At 49.8% G+C, this 21,687-nt stretch overlaps 3 non-coding genes across 3 annotated transcripts; all 3 read left to right on the plus strand.

Moving 5' to 3' along the window:
• Window positions 1-1,806: 1,806 nt before the first annotated feature.
• On the plus strand, window positions 1,807-1,878 carry Trnap-cgg (transfer RNA proline (anticodon CGG)). The gene has a single exon. It is a non-coding gene; the product is annotated as a tRNA-Pro (tRNA).
• Window positions 1,879-2,238: 360 nt separating this feature from the next.
• Trnap-cgg (transfer RNA proline (anticodon CGG)) lies at window positions 2,239-2,310 on the plus strand. Its single transcript has one exon. It is a non-coding gene; the product is annotated as a tRNA-Pro (tRNA).
• Window positions 2,311-11,323: 9,013 nt separating this feature from the next.
• Trnap-cgg (transfer RNA proline (anticodon CGG)) lies at window positions 11,324-11,395 on the plus strand. The gene has a single exon. It is a non-coding gene; the product is annotated as a tRNA-Pro (tRNA).
• Window positions 11,396-21,687: the final 10,292 nt, after the last annotated feature.

The raw sequence follows: 21,687 nt of genomic DNA on the forward strand, positions 1-21,687 counted from the left end.
ATCTCACACGAACCGCAATTTGCTTCTTGACGAGCATTTCACTTCACCTGTAATTACGCCTTCGATTGAAGAACAAGCGGGATGTGGGGCTGGTCTTGTGGCTCGTTGGTATAGGGGTATGATTCTCGCTTCGGAGTGCGAGAGGTCCCGGACGAGCCCTCGTTGTTGTTGCTGGTGCCTTAAATTTTGATAAGCGGGGTTTGCTATTACAACATCGCAAACGAACCGCCAGGTGGCTTCTTGACGAGGGGGCATTTTCTACTTCACCTGTATTATGGCTTCGATTGAAGGAACAGCTGGACGTGGGGCTTGTCTTGTGGCTCGTTGGTCTAGGGGTAGATTCTCGCTTCGGGGTGCGAGAGGTCCCGGGTTCAAATCCCGACGAGCCTCGCTGTTGGTGTGTTGCGGTGTCTACATTTCGCTAAGCGGGTCGCTATTGGCAACAATCACACACGAACCGGAATTGCTTCTTGACGAGCATTTTCACTTCACCAGTAATTACGCCTTCGATTGAAGAACAGCGGGATGTGGGGCTTGTCTTGTGGATCGTTGGTATAGGGGTATGATTCTCGCTTCGGGTGCGAGAGGTCCCGGACGAGCCCTCGTTTGTTGTTGCTGGTGCCTACATTTGCTAAGCGGGTTGCTATTACAACAATCACAAACGAACCGCCATTTGCTTCTTGACGAGCATTTTCACTTCACCTGTTATTACGCCTTCGATTGAAGAACAGCGGGATGTGGGGCTTGTCTTGTGGCTCGTTGATCTAGGGGTATGATTCTCGCTTCGGGTGCGAGAGGTACCCGGACGAGCCCTCGTTTTTTGTTGCTGGTGCCTACATTTTGCTAAGCGGGTTGCTATTACAACAATCACAACGAACCGCCATTTGCTTCTTGACGAGCATTTTCACTTCACCTGTAATTACGCCTTCGATTCAAGAACAGCGGGGATGTGGGGCTTGTCTTGTGGCTCGTTGGTATAGGGGTATGATTCTCGCTTCGGGTGCGAGAGGTCCCGGACGAGCCCTCGTTTGTTGTTGCTGGTGCCTACATTTTGCTAAGCGGGTTGCTATTACAACAATCACAACGAACCGCCATTTGCTTCTTGACGAGCATTTTCACTTCACCTGTAATTACGCCTTCGATTGAAGAACAGCGGGATGTGGGGCTTGTCTTGTGGCTCGTTGGTATAGGGGTATGATTCTCGCTTCGGGTGCGAGAGGTCCCGCACGAGCCCTCCTTTGTTGTTGCTGGTGCCTACATTTTGCTAAGCGGGTTGCTATTACAACAATCACAAACGAACCGCCATTTGCTTCTGACGAGCATTTTCACTTCACCTGTAATTACGCCTTCGATTGAAGAACAGCGGGATGTGGGGCTTGTCTTGTGGCTCGTTGGTATAGGGGTATGATTCTCGCTTCGGGTGCGAGAGTTCCCGGACGAGCCTCGTTGTTGTTGCTGGTGCCTACATTTTGCTAAGCGGGTTGCTATTACAACAATCACAAACGAACCCCCATTTGCTTCTTGACGAGCATTTTCACTTCACCTGTAATTACGCCTTCGATTGAAGAACAGCGGGGATGTGGGGCTTGTCTTGTGGCTCGTTGGTATAGGGGTATGATTCTCGCTTCGGGTGCGAGAGGTCCCGGACGAGCCCTCGTTTGTTGTTGCTGGTGCCTACATTTTGCTAAGCGGGTTGCTATTACAACAATCACAAACGAACCGCAATTTGCTTCTTGACGAGCATTTTCACTTCACCTGTAATTATGCCTTCGATTAAAGACCAGCTGGACGTGGGCCTTGTCTTGTGGCTCGTTGGTCTAGGAGTATGATTCTCGCTTCGGGTGCGAGAGGTCCCGGGTTCAAATCCCGGACGAGCCCTCGTTTGTAGTTGCTGGTGTCTACATTTTGCTAAGCGGGTTGCTATTGTAACAATCTCACACGAACCGCAATTTGCTTCTTGACGAGCATTTTCACTTCACCTGTAATTACGCCTTCGATGAAGAACAGCGGGATGTGGGGCTTGTCTTGTGGCTCGTTGGTATAGGGGTATGATTCTCGCTTCGGGTGCGAGAGGTCCGGACGAGCCCTCGTTTGTTGTTGCTGGTGCCTAAATTTGATAAGCGGGTTGCTATTACAACAATCGCAAACGAACCGCCATTTGCTTCTTGACGAGCATTTTCACTTCACCTGTAATTATGCCTTCGATTGAAGAACAGCTGGACGTGGGGCTTGTCTTGTGGCTCGTTGGTCTAGGGGTATGATTCTCGCTTCGGGTGCGAGAGGTCCCGGGTTCAAATCCCGGACGAGCCCTCGTTTGTTGTTGCTGGTGTCTACATTTCGCTAAGCGGGTCGCTATTGCAACAATCACACACGAACCGGAATTTGCTTCTTGACGAGCATTTTCACTTCACCAGTAATTACGCCTTCGATTGAAGAACAGCGGGATGTGGGGCTTGTCTTGTGGCTCGTTGGTATAGGGGTATGATTCTCGCTTCGGGTGCGAGAGGTCCCGGACGAGCCCTCGTTTGTTGTTGCTGGTGCCTACATTTTGCTAAGCGGGTTGCTATTACAACAATCACAAACGAACCGCCATTTGCTTCTTGACGAGCATTTTCACTTCACCTGTAATTATGCCTTCGATTGAAGAACAGCTGGATGTGGGGCTTGTCTTGTGGCTCGTTGGTCTAGGGTATGATTCTCGCTTCGGGTGCGAGAGGTCCCGGTCACCGAGCCCTCGTTTGTTGTTGCTGGTGCCTACATTTTGCTAAGCGGGTTGCTATTTCAACAATCACAAACGAACCGCCATTTGCTTCTTGACGAGCATTTTCACTTCACCTGTAATTACGCCTTCGATTGAAGAACAGCGGGATGTGGGGCTTGTCTTGTGGCTCGTTGGTATAGGGGTATGATTCTCGCTTCGGGTGCGAGAGGTCCCGGACGAGCCCTCGTTTGTTGTTGCTGGTGCCTACATTTTGCTAAGCGGGTTGCTATTACAACAATCACAAACGAACCGCCATTTGCTTCTTGACGAGCATTTTCACTTCACCTGTAATTACGCCTTCGATTGAAGAACAGCGGGATGTGGGGCTTGTCTTGTGGCTCGCTGGTATAGGGGTATGATTCTCGCTTCGGGTGCGAGAGGTCCCGGACGAGCCCTCGTTTGTTGTTGCTGGTGCCTACATTTTGCTAAGCGGGTTGCTATTACAACAATCACAAACGAACCGCCATTTGCTTCTTGACGAGCATTTTCACTTCACCTGTAATTACGCCTTCGATTGAAGAACAGCGGGATGTGGGGCTTGTCTTGTGGCTCGTTGGTATAGGGGTATGATTCTCGCTTCGGGTGCGAGAGGTCCCGGACGAGCCCTCGTTTGTTGTTGCTGGTGCCTACATTTTGCTAAGCGGGTTGCTATTACAACAATCACAAACGAACCGCCATTTGCTTCTTGACGAGCATTTTCACTTCACCTGTAATTACGCCTTCGATTGAAGAACAGCGGGATGTGGGGCTTGTCTTGTGGCTCGTTGGTATAGGGGTATGATTCTCGCTTCGGGTGCGAGAGGTCCCGGACGAGCCCTCGTTTGTTGTTGCTGGTGCCTACATTTTGCTAAGCGGGTTGCTATTACAACAATCACAAACGAACCGCCATTTGCTTCTTGACGAGCATTTTCACTTCACCTGTAATTACGCCTTCGATTCAAGAACAGCGGGATGTGGGGCTTGTCTTGTGGCTCGTTGGTATAGGGGTATGATTCTCGCTTCGGGTGCGAGAGGTCCCGGACGAGCCCTCGTTTGTTGTTGCTGGTGCCTACATTTTGCTAAGCGGGTTGCTATTACAACAATCACAAACGAACCGCCATTTGCTTCTTGACGAGCATTTTCACTTCACCTGTAATTACGCCTTCGATTGAAGAACAGCGGGATGTGGGGCTTGTCTTGTGGCTCGTTGGTATAGGGGTATGATTCTCGCTTCGGGTGCGAGAGGTCCCGCACGAGCCCTCCTTTGTTGTTGCTGGAGCCTACATTTTGCTAAGCGGGTTGCTATTACAACAATCACAAACGAACCGCCATTTGCTTCTTGACGAGCATTTTCACTTCACCTGTAATTACGCCTTCGATTGAAGAACAGCTGGACGTGGGGCTTGTCTTGTGGCTCGTTGGTCTAGGGGTATGATTCTCGCTTCGGGTGCGAGAGTTCCCGGACGAGCCCTCGTTTGTTGTTGCTGGTGCCTACATTTTGCTAAGCGGGTTGCTATTACAACAATCACAAACGAACCGCCATTTGCTTCTTGACGAGCATTTTCACTTCACCTGTAATTACGCCTTCGATTGAAGAACAGCGGGATGTGGGGCTTGTCTTGTGGCTCGCTGGTATAGGGGTATGATTCTCGCTTCGGGTGCGAGAGGTCCCGGACGAGCCCTCGTTTGTTGTTGCTGGTGCCTACATTTTGCTAAGCGGGTTGCTATTACAACAATCACAAACGAACCGCCATTTGCTTCTTGACGAGCATTTTCACTTCACCTGTAATTACGCCTTCGATTGAAGAACAGCGGGATGTGGGGCTTGTCTTGTGGCTCGTTGGTATAGGGTATGATTCTCGCTTCGGGTGCGAGAGGTCCCGACGAGCCCTCCTTTGTTGTTGCTGGAGCCTACATTTTGCTAAGCGGGTTGCTATTACAACAATCACAAACGAACCGCCATTTGCTTCTTGACGAGCATTTTCACTTCACCTGTAATTACGCCTTCGATTGAAGAACAGCGGGATGTGGGGCTTGTCTTGTGGCTCGTTGGTATAGGGGTATGATTCTCGCTTCGGGTGCGAGAGTTCCCGGACGAGCCCTCGTTTGTTGTTGCTGGTGCCTACATTTTGCTAAGCGGGTTGCTATTACAACAATCACAAACGAACCCGCCATTTGCTTCTTGACGAGCATTTTCACTTCACCTGTAATTACGCCTTCGATTGAAGAACAGCGGGATGTGGGGCTTGTCTTGTGGCTCGCTGGTATAGGGGTATGATTCTCGCTTCGGGTGCGAGAGGTCCCGGACGAGCCCTCGTTTGTTGTTGCTGGTGCCTACATTTTGCTAAGCGGGTTGCTATTACAACAATCACAAACGAACCGCCATTTGCTTCTTGACGAGCATTTTCACTTCACCTGTAATTACGCCTTCGATTGAAGAACAGCGGGATGTGGGGCTTGTCTTGTGGCTCGTTGGTATAGGGGTATGATTCTCGCTTCGGGTGCGAGAGGTCCCGGACGAGCCCTCGTTTGTTGTTGCTGGTGCCTACATTTTGCTAAGCGGGTTGCTATTACAACAATCACAAACGAACCGCCATTTGCTTCTTGACGAGCATTTTCACTTCACCTGTAATTACGCCTTCGATTGAAGAACAGCGGGATGTGGGGCTTGTCTTGTGGCTCGTTGGTATAGGGGTATGATTCTCGCTTCGGGTGCGAGAGGTCCCGGACGAGCCCTCGTTTGTTGTTGCTGGTGCCTACATTTTGCTAAGCGGGTTGCTATTACAACAATCACAAACGAACCGCCATTTGCTTCTTGACGAGCATTTTCACTTCACCTGTAATTACGCCTTCGATTGAAGAACAGCGGGATGTGGGGCTTGTCTTGTGGCTCGTTGGTATAGGGTATGATTCTCGCTTCGGGTGCGAGAGGTCCCGCACGAGCCCTCGTTTGTTGTTGCTGGTGCCTACATTTTGCTAAGCGGGTTGCTATTACAACAATCACAAACGAACCGCCATTTGCTTCTTGACGAGCATTTTCACTTCACCTGTAATTACGCCTTCGATTGAAGAACAGCGGGATGTGGGGCTTGTCTTGTGGCTCGTTGGTATAGGGGTATGATTCTCGCTTCGGGTGCGAGAGGTCCCGGACGAGCCCTCGTTTGTTGTTGCTGGTGCCTACATTTTGCTAAGCGGGTTGCTATTACAACAATCACAAACGAACCGCCATTTGCTTCTTGACGAGCATTTTCACTTCACCTGTAATTACGCCTTCGATTGAAGAACAGCGGGATGTGGGGCTTGTCTTGTGGCTCGTTGGTATAGGGGTATGATTCTCGCTTCGGGTGCGAGAGTTCCCGGACGAGCCCTCGTTTGTTGTTGCTGGTGCCTACATTTTGCTAAGCGGGTTGCTATTACAACAATCACAAACGAACCGCCATTTGCTTCTTGACGAGCATTTTCACTTCACCTGTAATTACGCCTTCGATTGAAGAACAGCGGGATGTGGGGCTTGTCTTGTGGCTCGCTGGTATAGGGGTATGATTCTCGCTTCGGGTGCGAGAGGTCCCGGACGAGCCCTCGTTTGTTGTTGCTGGTGCCTACATTTTGCTAAGCGGGTTGCTATTACAACAATCACAAACGAACCGCCATTTGCTTCTTGACGAGCATTTTCACTTCACCTGTAATTACGCCTTCGATTGAAGAACAGCGGGATGTGGGGCTTGTCTTGTGGCTCGTTGGTATAGGGGTATGATTCTCGCTTCGGGTGCGAGAGGTCCCGGACGAGCCCTCGTTTGTTGTTGCTGGTGCCTACATTTTGCTAAGCGGGTTGCTATTACAACAATCACAAACGAACCGCCATTTGCTTCTTGACGAGCATTTTCACTTCACCTGTAATTACGCCTTCGATTGAAGAACAGCGGGTGTGGGGCTTGTCTTGTGGCTCGTTGGTATAGGGGTATGATTCTCGCTTCGGGTGCGAGAGGTCCCGGACGAGCCCTCGTTTGTTGTTGCTGGTGCCTACATTTTGCTAAGCGGGTTGCTATTACAACAATCACAAACGAACCGCCATTTGCTTCTTGACGAGCATTTTCACTTCACCTGTAATTACGCCTCCGATTGAAGAACAGCGGGATGTGGGGCTTGTCTTGTGGCTCGTTGGTATAGGGGTATGATTCTCGCTTCGGGTGCGAGAGGTCCCGGACGAGCCCTCGTTTGTTGTTGCTGGTGCCTACATTTTGCTAAGCGGGTTGCTATTACAACAATCACAAACGAACCGCCATTTGCTTCTTGACGAGCATTTTCACTTCACCTGTAATTACGCCTTCGATTGAAGAACAGCGGGATGTGGGGCTTGTCTTGTGGCTCGTTGGTATAGGGGTATGATTCTCGCTTCGGGTGCGAGAGGTCCCGGACGAGCCCTCGTTTGTTGTTGCTGGTGCCTACATTTTGCTAAGCGGGTTGCTATTACAACAATCACAAACGAACCGCCATTTGCTTCTTGACGAGCATTTTCACTTCACCTGTAATTACGCCTTCGATTGAAGAACAGCGGGATGTGGGGCTTGTCTTGTGGCTCGTTGGTATAGGGGTATGATTCTCGCTTCGGGTGCGAGAGTTCCCGGACGAGCCCTCGTTTGTTGTTGCTGGTGCCTACATTTTGCTAAGCGGGTTGCTATTACAACAATCACAAACGAACCGCCATTTGCTTCTTGACGAGCATTTTCACTTCACCTGTAATTACGCCTTCGATTGAAGAACAGCGGGATGTGGGGCTTGTCTTGTGGCTCGCTGGTATAGGGGTATGATTCTCGCTTCGGGTGCGAGAGGTCCCGGACGAGCCCTCGTTTGTTGTTGCTGGTGCCTACATTTTGCTAAGCGGGTTGCTATTACAACAATCACAAACGAACCGCCATTTGCTTCTTGACGAGCATTTTCACTTCACCTGTAATTACGCCTTCGATTGAAGAACAGCGGGATGTGGGGCTTGTCTTGTGGCTCGTTGGTATAGGGGTATGATTCTCGCTTCGGGTGCGAGAGGTCCCGCACGAGCCCTCCTTTGTTGTTGCTGGTGCCTACATTTTGCTAAGCGGGTTGCTATTACAACAATCACAAACGAACCGCCATTTGCTTCTTGACGAGCATTTTCACTTCACCTGTAATTACGCCTTCGATTGAAGAACAGCGGGATGTGGGGCTTGTCTTGTGGCTCGTTGGTATAGGGGTATGATTCTCGCTTCGGGTGCGAGAGTTCCCGGACGAGCCCTCGTTTGTTGTTGCTGGTGCCTACATTTTGCTAAGCGGGTTGCTATTACAACAATCACAAACGAACCCCCATTTGCTTCTTGACGAGCATTTTCACTTCACCTGTAATTACGCCTTCGATTGAAGAACAGCGGGATGTGGGGCTTGTCTTGTGGCTCGCTGGTATAGGGGTATGATTCTCGCTTCGGGTGCGAGAGGTCCCGGACGAGCCCTCGTTTGTTGTTGCTGGTGCCTACATTTTGCTAAGCGGGTTGCTATTACAACAATCACAAACGAACCGCCATTTGCTTCTTGACGAGCATTTTCACTTCACCTGTAATTACGCCTTCGATTGAAGAACAGCGGGATGTGGGGCTTGTCTTGTGGCTCGTTGGTATAGGGGTATGATTCTCGCTTCGGGTGCGAGAGGTCCCGGACGAGCCCTCGTTTGTTGTTGCTGGTGCCTACATTTTGCTAAGCGGGTTGCTATTACAACAATCACAAACGAACCGCCATTTGCTTCTTGAGGAGCATTTTCACTTCACCTGTAATTACGCCTTCGATTGAAGAACAGCGGGGTGTGGGGCTTGTCTTGTGGCTCGTTGGTATAGGGGTATGATTCTCGCTTCGGGTGCGAGAGGTCCCGGACGAGCCCTCGTTTGTTGTTGCTGGTGCCTACATTTTGCTAAGCGGGTTGCTATTACAACAATCACAAACGAACCGCCATTTGCTTCTTGACGAGCATTTTCACTTCACCTGTAATTACGCCTCCGATTGAAGAACAGCGGGATGTGGGGCTTGTCTTGTGGCTCGTTGGTATAGGGGTATGATTCTCGCTTCGGGTGCGAGAGTTCCCGGACGAGCCCTCGTTTGTTGTTGCTGGTGCCTACATTTTGCTAAGCGGGTTGCTATTACAACAATCACAAACGAACCGCCATTTGCTTCTTGACGAGCATTTTCACTTCACCTGTAATTACGCCTTCGATTGAAGAACAGCGGGATGTGGGGCTTGTCTTGTGGCTCGTTGGTATAGGGGTATGATTCTCGCTTCGGGTGCGAGAGGTCCCGGACGAGCCCTTGTTTGTTGTTCCTGGTGCCTACATTTTGCTAAGCGGGTTGCTATTACAACAATCACAAACGAACCGCCATTTGCTTCTTGAGGAGCATTTTCACTTCACCTGTAATTACGCCTTCGATTGAAGAACAGCGGGGTGTGGGGCTTGTCTTGTGGCTCGTTGGTATAGGGGTATGATTCTCGCTTCGGGTGCGAGAGGTCCCGGACGAGCCCTCGTTTGTTGTTGCTGGTGCCTACATTTTGCTAAGCGGGTTGCTATTACAACAATCACAAACGAACCGCCATTTGCTTCTTGACGAGCATTTTCACTTCACCTGTAATTACGCCTCCGATTGAAGAACAGCGGGATGTGGGGCTTGTCTTGTGGCTCGTTGGTATAGGGGTATGATTCTCGCTTCGGGTGCGAGAGTTCCCGGACGAGCCCTCGTTTGTTGTTGCTGGTGCCTACATTTTGCTAAGCGGGTTGCTATTACAACAGTCACAAACGAACCGCCATTTGCTTCTTGACGAGCATTTTCACTTCACCTGTAATTACGCCTTCGATTGAAGAACAGCGGGATGTGGGGCTTGTCTTGTGGCTCGTTGGTATAGGGGTATGATTCTCGCTTCGGGTGCGAGAGGTCCCGCACGAGCCCTCCTTTGTTGTTGCTGGTGCCTACATTTTGCTAAGCGGGTTGCTATTACAACAATCACAAACGAACTGCCATTTGCTTCTTGACGAGCATTTTCACTTCACCTGTAATTACGCCTTCGATTGAAGAACAGCGGGATGTGGGGCTTGTCTTGTGGCTCGTTGGTATAGGGGTATGATTCTCGCTTCGGGTGCGAGAGTTCCCGGACGAGCCCTCGTTTGTTGTTGCTGGTGCCTACATTTTGCTAAGCGGGTTGCTATTACAACAATCACAAACGAACCGCCATTTGCTTCTTGACGAGCATTTTCACTTCACCTGTAATTACGCCTTCGATTGAAGAACAGCGGGATGTGGGGCTTGTCTTGTGGCTCGCTGGTATAGGGGTATGATTCTCGCTTCGGGTGCGAGAGGTCCCGGACGAGCCCTCGTTTGTTGTTGCTGGTGCCTACATTTTGCTAAGCGGGTTGCTATTACAACAATCACAAACGAACCGCCATTTGCTTCTTGACGAGCATTTTCACTTCACCTGTAATTACGCCTTCGATTGAAGAACAGCGGGATGTGGGGCTTGTCTTGTGGCTCGTTGGTATAGGGGTATGATTCTCGCTTCGGGTGCGAGAGGTCCCGGACGAGCCCTCGTTTGTTGTTGCTGGTGCCTACATTTTGCTAAGCGGGTTGCTATTACAACAATCACAAACGAACCGCCATTTGCTTCTTGACGAGCATTTTCACTTCACCTGTAATTACGCCTTCGATTGAAGAACAGCGGGATGTGGGGCTTGTCTTGTGGCTCGTTGGTATAGGGGTATGATTCTCGCTTCGGGTGCGAGAGGTCCCGGACGAGCCCTTGTTTGTTGTTCCTGGTGCCTACATTTTGCTAAGCGGGTTGCTATTACAACAATCACAAACGAACCGCCATTTGCTTCTTGACGAGCATTTTCACTTCACCGGTAATTACGCCTTCGATTGAAGAACAGCGGGATGTGGGGCTTGTCTTGTGGTTCGTTGGTATAGGGGTATGATTCTCGCTTCGGGTGCGAGAGGTCCCGGACGAGCCCTCGTTTGTTGTTGCTGGTGCCTACATTTTGCTAAGCGGGTTGCTATTACAACAATCACAAACGAACCGCCATTTGCTTCTTGACGAGCATTTTCACTTCACCTGTAATTACGCCTTCGATTGAAGAACAGCGGGATGTGGGGCTTGTCTTGTGGCTCGCTGGTATAGGGGTATGATTCTCGCTTCGGGTGCGAGAGGTCCCGGACGAGCCCTCGTTTGTTGTTGCTGGTGCCTACATTTTGCTAAGCGGGTTGCTATTACAACAATCACAAACGAATCGCCATTTGCTTCTTGACGAGCATTTTCACTTCACCTGTAATTACGCCTTCGATTGAAGAACAGCGGGATGTGGGGCTTGTCTTGTGGCTCGTTGGTATAGGGGTATGATTCTCGCTTCGGGTGCGAGAGGTCCCGGACGAGCCCTCGTTTGTTGTTGCTGGTGCCTAAATTTTGCTAAGCGGGTTGCTATTACAACAATCACAAACGAACCGCCATTTGCTTCTTGACGAGCATTTTCACTTCACCTGTAATTATGCCTTCGATTGAAGAACAGCTGGACGTGGGGCTTGTCTTGTGGCTCGTTGGTCTAGGGGTATGATTCTCGCTTCGGGTGTGAGAGGTCCCGGGTTCAAATCCCGGACGAGCCCTCGTTTGTTGTTGCTGGTGTCTACATTTTGCTAAGCGGGTTGCTATTGTAACAATCACACACGAACCGGAATTTGCTTCTTGACGAGCATTTTCACTTCACCTGTAATTACGCCTTCGATTGAAGAATAGCGGGATGTGGGGCTTGTCTTGTGGCTCGTTGGTATAGGGGTATGATTCTCGCTTCGGGTGCGAGAGGTCCCGGACGAGCCCTCGTTTGTTGTTGCTGGTGCCTACATTTTGCTAAGCGGGTTGCTATTACAACAATCACAAACGAACCGCCATTTGCTTCTTGACGAGCGTTTTCACTTCACCTGTAATTATGCCTCCGATTGAAGAACAGCTGGACGTGGGGCTTGTCTTGTGGCACGTTGGTCTAGGGTTATGATTCTCGGTGATTCTGCTTCCGGCCTTCGAGTGGGAAGGACGCAGGAACTATGAGCTCTGACGGAGCGGCGATGACGGCTAACCCTAGCCGGGAGAGGAATGGTGGCAACTACAACGACGGCCATCCAGTGACTCTGCCTATCTTGCCAACCGGTGAAATTGGAGAGAACACTATTGTTTTTCACGGAGATGTGTCAGGACGGCCCTATCGGCGCGACGATTTCAAGGAAGTGCTCAAAAGTGTTCTGGATCCAGGAGATATTTGGGGATTTTGGTGCCTATCAAATGAATCACGTTCACGATCACGGAGGGTTCTAAGCCTTACTGAGTGTAAAGTTAAAGGTAAGCGCTGCCTACTCATGGACACTCGTCTGAGAAGTATTTCTGTTCGAATAGACTGGGTGCCGTACCATGTGTCCGATGAAACGGTCGAGAGAGTATTCAGCCTTTATGGCAGTGTGCAAGGGATGCAGAGAGAGGTATGGAAGGATGACTTCTTCAAGGGCGTCGAAACAACGACAAGGATGTTTCAGCTGCCGCTAAAAGAATGGACTACTACGGAGAGCATCCCACATGTTTTAAAAATTATGTGAAACTCAGTGCTTGTCTCGATACCGGGTCGTCCGCCTCTCAGTTTGTTTTGTAAACAAGTTGGGCACGTGCGTCAACAATGCAGAGCGCCGAGATGCTTCGAATGCCGCAGGTACGGGCACGATAGTGATAACTGTATACGCACGTACGCCTGAAAGGACAAAAGGCGGACGCCATGATAACGACGGCGACTTTATTATGGGAGAAGAGGAAATTAGTGCAACGTTGGATGAACAAGCCAAGGTTGGCAGAAAAACTGAACGTATCAGAGAGACCAAGGAAGTGGTTGCTGGGTGATGCTTCACAACAGAGCGAGACGACAAACCCGTTCTGCAAGGAAGGGGGAGTCGCAAGTGAAGGAAGCAAAGACGTTGCAAGGGAAGTAGCAAGTTGAGCAGAAGAAACCCTTAACGACAGGACGGGTGGACGAGAAGGAGGTGGCGACACAACGGGGCCGTGTACGCAGTCCACTGAGGTGAACAGTCCCACTGAAGGCGTTGTCAGACACAACGTGGAGCACGTCGCGTCAAGCCCTTGGAAGACGGTGGCAAGCAAGAAGTGGAAATATGCTAAGGTTAATGTGCCATACGACCCAAGAAACCGCAGTTATTCGCAAGATACAACTGAAAATGGGAGGGAAAATAAAAGTCGCAACTTTCAACGTTAATAGTTTGGTCACAATGGAAAGAAGGTGGAATCTCTTTAATATTCTCAGATCAAAACGTGTTGACATATGCTTTGTACAAGAAACAAAAATATCCAGTAGCGAAGGAGAAATAATCGACCTTGCAGACTTCTTTAATAGGGAATATATAAGGTTTTTCCCTCTACAGGAGTCGGTGCAAGTGCAGGCACGGCGATCCTGATCAGATGTAATTCTGGTATCTCAGTTGTCCCAGATATCGGACATGATACGGGCGGAAGAATTAGCGCAATGGATTACATTGTCAATGGCAAGCTCATGCGGGTGATTGCGGTCTATGCGCCTAGCGATGCAACTGAGACGAATGACTTCTTCTCGTATCTGAAGCAATTCCCGCGGTCTACAGCCAACATTGTTGTAGCAGGTGATTTTAATTGCGTCCTGCGGGGCAGTGACTGGACGGGCAAGAGCCGAATCAACGACGCTAGTACGACAATATTGTACCACAAAACATAGTGTCCGAAAACTGCATAGTGCCCGACTGCCTTACCGACGTCGGGCGCACTGAAAGTAGGGATGCAGTCAGGTTCACCCACTGGCAGGGTACTTCTCACGCAAGGCTAGATCGCGTCTACATATCGTCCGAGCTTACTTGGACACAGTATAATGTCACCCCGGTGCATTTCTCTGATCATGGATTCGTCGAGGTGTGCCTTCATGTTGGACACGGAGCTAATAGGAAAAAGAAGAACCTCCCATGGAAGATGAACGCGTCTCTGCTCGAGGATGAGAGGTTTCTAGTTTGGATACGAGAGGAACTCCAAGCGCTTCACGACGAGCCTACTAACATTGATGCCTGCAAGTGGGAAACTTTCAAGATGACTCTGAGGAATACAGCGATAACACGTAGCGAGGAAATTGCTAGAGTGCGCAGAACAATCTACGCATCCTTGATGAATACACTTCGCCTGCTGGTGCTAGAAGAAGAAAAACATCCTGGTGTTTTCAAAGACGACATAAAACAATGTAAGACCGCTCTGGAAAAAAATTGAGGAAGTGCGGCTCAAGGTGCCTTGATTAGAAGTCGGGCCCTCATGATAGAAAGGAAGAGACCCCTACTAAAACATATCAGTGAATGGAAAGGAAAAATGGGGGAAGAAAATTATCAAGGCCATCCGGAAAGATGGAATTATCTTAAACAAGGAGGATGGCATAGAAAATCACTTTGTTGACACCTACCGGAAGCTCTTTGCTGCGGACAATGTGGACGATCCGACGGATCAGGGGGGGGGGGGATAGTTTTATTCAAAGATTACCTCGAATCGAAGAGAGTCTGCGAGAGGATATGGAAGAACCTATTACGTCAACCGAGATTGACAGAGCCATCAAAACAATCGGAGGAAATAAAGCACCAGGTCCAGACGGGATTGGAGCAGCGTTTTACAAAAAGTTCAGGACTGAGCTTTCTGTTATCCTCGCAGCGTATATGCAGATATCCACAGAAGAGGACTATTACCATTTTCATTTAGGCATTCCGTGACGGTCCTGGTGCCAAAGAAAGGAAGACTGCAGGAAATAGAGGAAGTCCATCGATACAGGCCTATAAGTTTGCTTTCAACGGAATACAAAATTATTGCCCGTGTTCTTGCGAGGCGTATAGAAGCCAGCCTGCAAAAAGTAATAGGGGATCATCAGGTTTATGGGCTCAAGGGGTGAAAGGTCGCTTCACACCTTCACCAAGTGAGAATCATCTGTGAAACAGCAACTGCAGGCAAAATTCCTGTAGCCGTTCTCCAACTTGATCTGAGCAGAGCTTTCGATCGAGTGTCGCACGCGTTTCTGTTTAAGATTTCGGATTGGTGCAACCCGGGTAAATACATGAGCGAATGGCTGAGGATTTGCTACAAAGATTTATCGACATGCCTGATCCTCAATTGCAGGAGATCCAAAACAATTCGAGTAACAAGCTCTGTACGACAGGGCTGCCCGCTCTCGTCAACGCTCTTCTCGCTCTATCTGGAACCGCTCTGCAAATCCATACTAAGCAACCGGAACATTCGGGGGTGCAGGTGCCTACCGGGAAAGAAGCAAAGCTCCTTGTATACGCTGACTATGTTACGACTATTGTGGCCAGCAAAGGGCAGATATACGAGGTTGAGAGAGAGGTACAGAAGGTTTTGCTCTGCGGCTGGGGAAGAGCAGAACTGGAATAAGACTGTCGGTTCATGGCTTGGTCTCTGGAAGGAAACAGCATCAGATTGCATGGGAGCAGCGTGGTCGACTCACGTTAGCAATTACCTAGGGGTAGATTTTTAGCTTGATAACACAGCCGGCGACCCATGGAGCGCGCAATGTCAACAGCTGCGTGGAGCCTTAGAGCCGTGGAACGGGAGGGCTCTATCCCTTTTGAACCGTTCATACGTGTGCAACACCTCGCTATATCCTGCCATTTTCTATCAGGCGCAAGCGACGGCGTTCGACGGAGCCACGGTGCCTAGAATACACCGCCTTTTTGCCACTTTCATCTGGAAATCCCCCATGGAAAGGATGAGGAGAACCAATTTGTTTTATCCTCTCAAGAAAGGAGGCTTTCAGATAGTAAACGTCGCAGTTAAGCTAACTGTGCGGAGATTCGTCATGTTTTGGGGCGGGAAAGTTCACTGCACAACAGCAGCGGTACAGGCACTTGGTGCGCGGTATGTCGAACAGTGGGCCGTGACAAACGCAGACACGCCGAAAAAGCAACAGTGCCTAAGGTACTACAAAGAGGTTGCTGATGCAGTCAAATTCTTCACCGAGCGCTTTTCCTGAGAGTACTTAACGTCAGCCAAGGAAAATACACTATATTGGGACGCCATCAGCTCCCTGGATCCCGTGCCATTGTACAGGCTTCCCTACACAAACACGGTAGAGTCGAATGTTTTCTCTAGGCTGAGGAAAATGCCTGTAGCCACCTGGGTTAGAGATACTCAGGTTTCATACCGAAACGCTGCCTGTGAGGGCCTGGCGCAGAAAGAAAGGGATTGACATACAGGACACAATCTGCCGCAGCTGCTACCTCGGAGAGGAAACTCTACAGCATGCGTTCTATGACTGCAGAAACGCAATTCAGGTCTGGGCGGCGGTCGTAAATGTGGGAGGTTCGAGCGAATCACTCGCCTGGAAGGCCATAAACTTTTCGGAATTTTCACTACCTCGAGCATTGCTTCCTCTTAATACGAGAGGTGTTCAAGTCAAACAGGGACTTTCTGTCTCCTGAGTGTACAAATAGCTCGTGCTATTTCTTTTTCGCCATTTCCACACGTGACAGGCCTCCGCGTTCACCACATGGTGGTCCAAAGTTTGTGCAAAACAGAAGACACGTGCTGGACAAGATGGCCGACAACGAGGTGGGCGCGCTCATCGTACAGCGAATCGTCATGAAGTTTCTCGTGAATGAAGGCGTAAAGTCATCTAAAATTCACAGAAGACGTCAGGCTCAGTATGGCCACTATACACTTAGCCGCAGAAAAGCGTTTGAGTGGTGCAAACGGTTCCGGGACGGCCGTACATCAGTGCAGGACGATCCCGGCCGGGACAGCTCAGAGCCCAGTGTCAGAGTTGCTGAGAACATCCAACTTGTGGAGCGCTCGATCCTGAAGAACCGACGCATAACATGTCTCGAACTGGCTCGGAAGCCGGACCTTTCTGTGGGAACGTTGAACACTATCATTCATGAACACCTCCAGTTTCGGAAAGCCGGGTCTCATCACCAAAGGAGTCTTCCTCCTCCAGGACAATGCACGCCCGCATACCGCACATCTCACGACAGGCACCTTACAGGAACTTCGCTGGGAGGTGCTGCCACATCCCCCTTACAGTCAAGAGCTCGCCCCCAGCCATTTCCATCTCTTCGGTCCACTGAATGCGTTCCTTGAAGGCTCCCACTTCGGCTGCAACGACGAAGTCGAGAATGCGGTCCGATCATGGCTGCTACGCGCCAATAAGGATTTCTACGCTACTGGCATCCAAGCCCTCGTGAAGCGCTGGGACAAGTGCTGGAGAAGTGCCAGACAACCGCTGGACAACTGGAGATTACGTTCCAAAATAAAACTAATTTCTGGCCTCTAAGTTCATTACACTTTTGCGAAGAATGAATATTCCCGGTTTGACTTGAACGCCCCTGGTACATGCGTGACGGCAGCCGTATACGCACTTTGGATGGATAGAAAAGACGTACTGCAGAACTGCAGTACTGCATCGTCGAAGAACTGTAGAACGTCGAGCAGCCAAGAATTCCTTGGGCAACCTTTATTCGCATCCTTACGTGGGTAGCAGAAGCAACAGAAGCTAAGGGCGTGGAGCAAGAAGAATGCTGGAAGATTTTTAAAGACAGAATCGGTGAACTCCAGACGCCAAAATGGTAGGCGGCGCATCAAACAGTGGTCCGTTGAAACTCCCGATCTGACGTGCGTGAAAGAACTCAGTGCCCAATAGCAAACTACGCCGAAAGCACGGCGCCCTTTTAAGCGGGGTACAATGCAATACCCCTGAGTGTAGAGCGATGTATTTTTAAAACCGAAAATAAAGGGGAAAAAAGGGCACGATTCTCTCTTCGGGTGCCAGAGGTCGCGGGTTCAAATCCCGGATGAGCCCTCGTTTCTTGTCGCTGGTGCCGGCATTTTGCTATGCGGGTTGCTATTATAACAATCACACACGAACCGCAATTTGCTTCTTGACGAGCGTTTTCACTTGCCCTGTAGTTACGCCTTCAATGCATTAAACAGTCCGAATAACTTTGACGAGACTCTATTGTTTTTCAGGGAAACAACTTTATTGAATACATACAAAGACGTCTCTTGATTTGGTCGATAGATGCCTACACCCTCCCTGACTTGCCTGAACAGAAAAGGCCAGAAAAGGTATGTGGAATCTTCATCGCAGCATCGTGATTGCGCGGGTCACGGCACCAACACGATGCGGAATGGTCATTCTTTTCATACACCCATTCCGCTACCACACTGCCACGATGCCGTGGTTCTCCTGTCCGAAAGAGAGAGAGAGAGAGCATATCTCGACTAGAACTTATATTCTCATTATATGCGTGTGCACGAAGGACTTGCTCTTTGTTCCACGGTCACTGGATCCCTGACGACGACGCTCTCGGGCACAGAGAGAGAGTACTATCGTAATCCTATACGCGTCAAAACAATGGGAAAGCTTACCGTATTCGCAGCTTCCTTAAGTGAAGGAGTGTACGGCATTCACGAGATAGCGTTTGTCGTCGTAGGGGACCAAGCTGTTCTTGAGTCTCGAAACGGTGTAGATTGTTTGCTTTATACTCTGGATGGTGCACTGCTTCTGAGAGACTGTCTTTTCATTGAACAGATAATCTCGGTACACTTCGTGCAATAACTGTTTCCTCTCCACATCTTTCTTAACTCCTTTCGCTTTCACAATCTGCTTATGTGACCAGAGAAGAGAATGCTATACATTTTGGCTCGGATGGCTACGACTTCCTGAATAACATCCCCTCCTGTTTCGTATTTGAAGTACCCCATCTGGTTCGCGTGCTCGTCGTTGAAACGTGGGTGGTCCGCTGGATAGGAAGACAGATCTAACTCAGTCTCAATCATAGTTTGAGAAGTTACCCGTCAAAAAGAACTCGTTACAAGTAAAGTTACCGTGTGCAAAATTTAACTAAGTTAATAACGAAGTTCTTCAGCCTGAAATGTAACTCGCAGTTACAGAGTTAAAAAAGAACGAGTTACTTCCAAGTTACTTCGGACACAAAATAGCATTATGCAGGTGCAGCGCGCGTGAGCAGTTGAGTTAGACCTTGAGTTGCTTGCAGCGGAGTGCAACACCCTTAGATCGTTTTCGTTTATGTACAACAATAGACCCTGTTTGTAAACAGATGACGTCATAGTGTTCGACAGCGCCACAAATTTGGTAGAGTTCAACTACGCTCGAAGCTAGAGGTGAACAAGGTCGAGCCCGAAGGCCACGGTCTTTGTGGGATTATGATATGGTCCCTTAAAGGGACGCGACCCTCGGTCCTGCTTTTCTTTCAATGGGAGGCAGCGAACAAGTGCCCGTTCGTGGAACCCAGCCCTCTCCTTCCGATTTGTTTCGGTTTCAGTCTGTCTACCAATATCATGATGACGTTTCTTTGGTAGAGGTCTATTCGAACGGTTTGCATCTTACTCCCTGTGGCCGCACCATGGTTCAGCTTCATCTCAATGGCAGCGGTTCTTACTTCCTGTCCAAAATACTGTAATTGATTGAATAACGCCTTTTATGGCAAAAATGCCATGAAGGAACTGGCGAGAAAGTAAGAAAACATGTGGACGTGAGTGAGAAGCCAGCAAAAAGTATCTTGGAACTTAACTGAAGTTACTTTGGTAAAGTTACCTGAAAAAGGAACGAGTTCCTCTGAAAGTTACCACGGCGCAAAAATACCGAGTTAAGTTACTAGTTACCAAAAAAGGCACTTAGTTACAGTAACGAGCTACCTCGAACTCTGGTCTCAATCTTCATCAGCTGCTCTTCCAGGATTTCACACGTAAAAGAAAAAATATGCTGTCCCCATAGATTGTGGGAATTCTACTGCCTCTTCTAGGCAGGCGAAACCCACAACCAGGACCCGCCGTCCGTTTACCGGCGAAAGGAGGTACTACACGAACAACACGTAATATAAAGGCAACGATTCATTACATACTAGCCAACGAAAAAAAAAAAAAAACAAGCGATACCAACAGTTCCCCCCAGCAAGTTCCTCAAACAGCCGTCTGCTTTGTCGGGGGGAAAAGGAGCTTCTCCCAAAGCTAGGCAACGAGCCTCGTTTTTAACCGTTTTGGCCTCGCCCCCTGTATGCCCTTGCCTAGAACTTCGGCACGTTTCACGCCAGCCACCTTCGTTCGTCAGTCATCAGTCCTTTGATAGCAAGAGTTCCACATCCCCCCTTCCAAAAAACTACGACTCCGGTCTCCCGAAGCAGACTGAGCGCGTACACAAATCAAAAGGACAAACATTAAGGTGGTCAGTTGCTTAGAGGCTTAGTCCAAGTCTTCAGGGAGGTCGATGAGGATATCTTCGGGCGGGGCCTGCGGAGGCGGTTGCCGACGCAGGAGGTCTGATCGGTGTCGTTGCAGCACGGAGACTGCTGCCTGAACCTCTCCATCGGGGCCTCTGAGTGAGCGGGCAGCTTCGGCTTTCGCGCGATGCAGTGGTTCCCGAAGGTGGGCGCCTCTGTGGATCTCGGTCACTGCGCATAGCAGGCAGGGGATGCGACGTTCTTCATCCGAATAAGGAATCGGTGGGTCAGCAGGTTGGCGATCCTCTAGAGTGGCTCCACGAAAAGGGGGTGGAACAGAACCCGTGTCTGTTCCTCGAAGAGGTCGTGGCTGTGCGCTCCACTTGGAGCGAGAACACCTGGGTACCGGAAAATCTCTCGCTACGATCGTCCACGCCGCGACAGAACGAAGATGACGACGTTCTGGAAAGCGGCCAGGGTCGGATGGGGAGCCTCCACTTCGGGCATAACAACCACAAGCTGCTTGGGCGGACGCTTCAAGAGCTGTACGGCGGCCTCTGCCACCACGACCTCTGGAAGACATTGCGAAACTGCGGGAAAAAAAGGACCGTAAACATGAAAAACTTCCAGAAGACAACCTCGGCCGGATGGATCTGAAGAGTTCCTAAGAGTGAAGTTTTCGCGAGACGACAATAACGGGTACAGCCAAATCTAACCGGAGCGCTAAGTAATAGCGACCAAGATAATAGAGAGTTTTAGTGTACCGTACGCTATCGCCTTTGCGTACGTAAGGAATAGCGTGGTGGTTCTGCGCACTGCGCGAAGCTCTCTTTGTGGTTTGCGCGTGCGCAGAACCACCAACGCCATCCCTTACGTACGCAAAGGCAATAGCGTACGATGCACTAAAACTCACTAATGGCAAGTGCGTAAATACGAAAATACGCATCCACAGGAAAACCGGAAAGTCGGACAGGTACCTAGGCCAGCATGAATTGCGACCGGATCACATGCAAGGTATCTTTAATCTTGCCACACATTCCCAGCCTAAAACGTTACAGACCGTACCTTCCTCTCGCCAACGGACCCGGGCCCCACGTTGGGCGCCAGCTGTGGGAATCCTACTGCCTCTTCTAGGCAGGCGAAACCCACAACCAGGACCCGCCGTCCGTTTACCGGCGAAAGGAGGTACTACAAGATCAATTGAACTCGGCACGTCAAGCGAGGAAAGAGCGACTCGTACATGAAGCTGTACATCCGGACTTCGGATATCTCTAAAATGGCAAGGCCCACGTAAACGGGGTGCGTGCATTTCATGCGACGCTGTTTCATTTCGTAGAAGATGCACTTGTCACTGAGAATGAGAAAATGTTGACTGTCGACGGAACCAGCTTTTCGGAGTGCGCTTTCTTTCTCGTAGGCTATAGCGTACCTTTTCATGCGTCTCACATTTTGTATCGTCTTACCGAACGGACTGTTCGACATGGTTTTGTACAGAAGTCGCTCGAATTTCGTGATCGCGGCATTCCTCAACGCGACGGTTCTCTGCACGAAGGTTCGCAAAAAATTGTCTGGGCGGAACGACAGGATGCTGTGAACACGTTTTATTTTCATCCCTACCGTCACGTACAGAGCGAGCAATGCATAATGAACGACGTAGC

This window comes from Ornithodoros turicata, chromosome 1 (assembly GCF_037126465.1).
Source record: "Ornithodoros turicata isolate Travis chromosome 1, ASM3712646v1, whole genome shotgun sequence".
Taxonomy (NCBI): Eukaryota; Metazoa; Arthropoda; class Arachnida; order Ixodida; family Argasidae; genus Ornithodoros; species Ornithodoros turicata.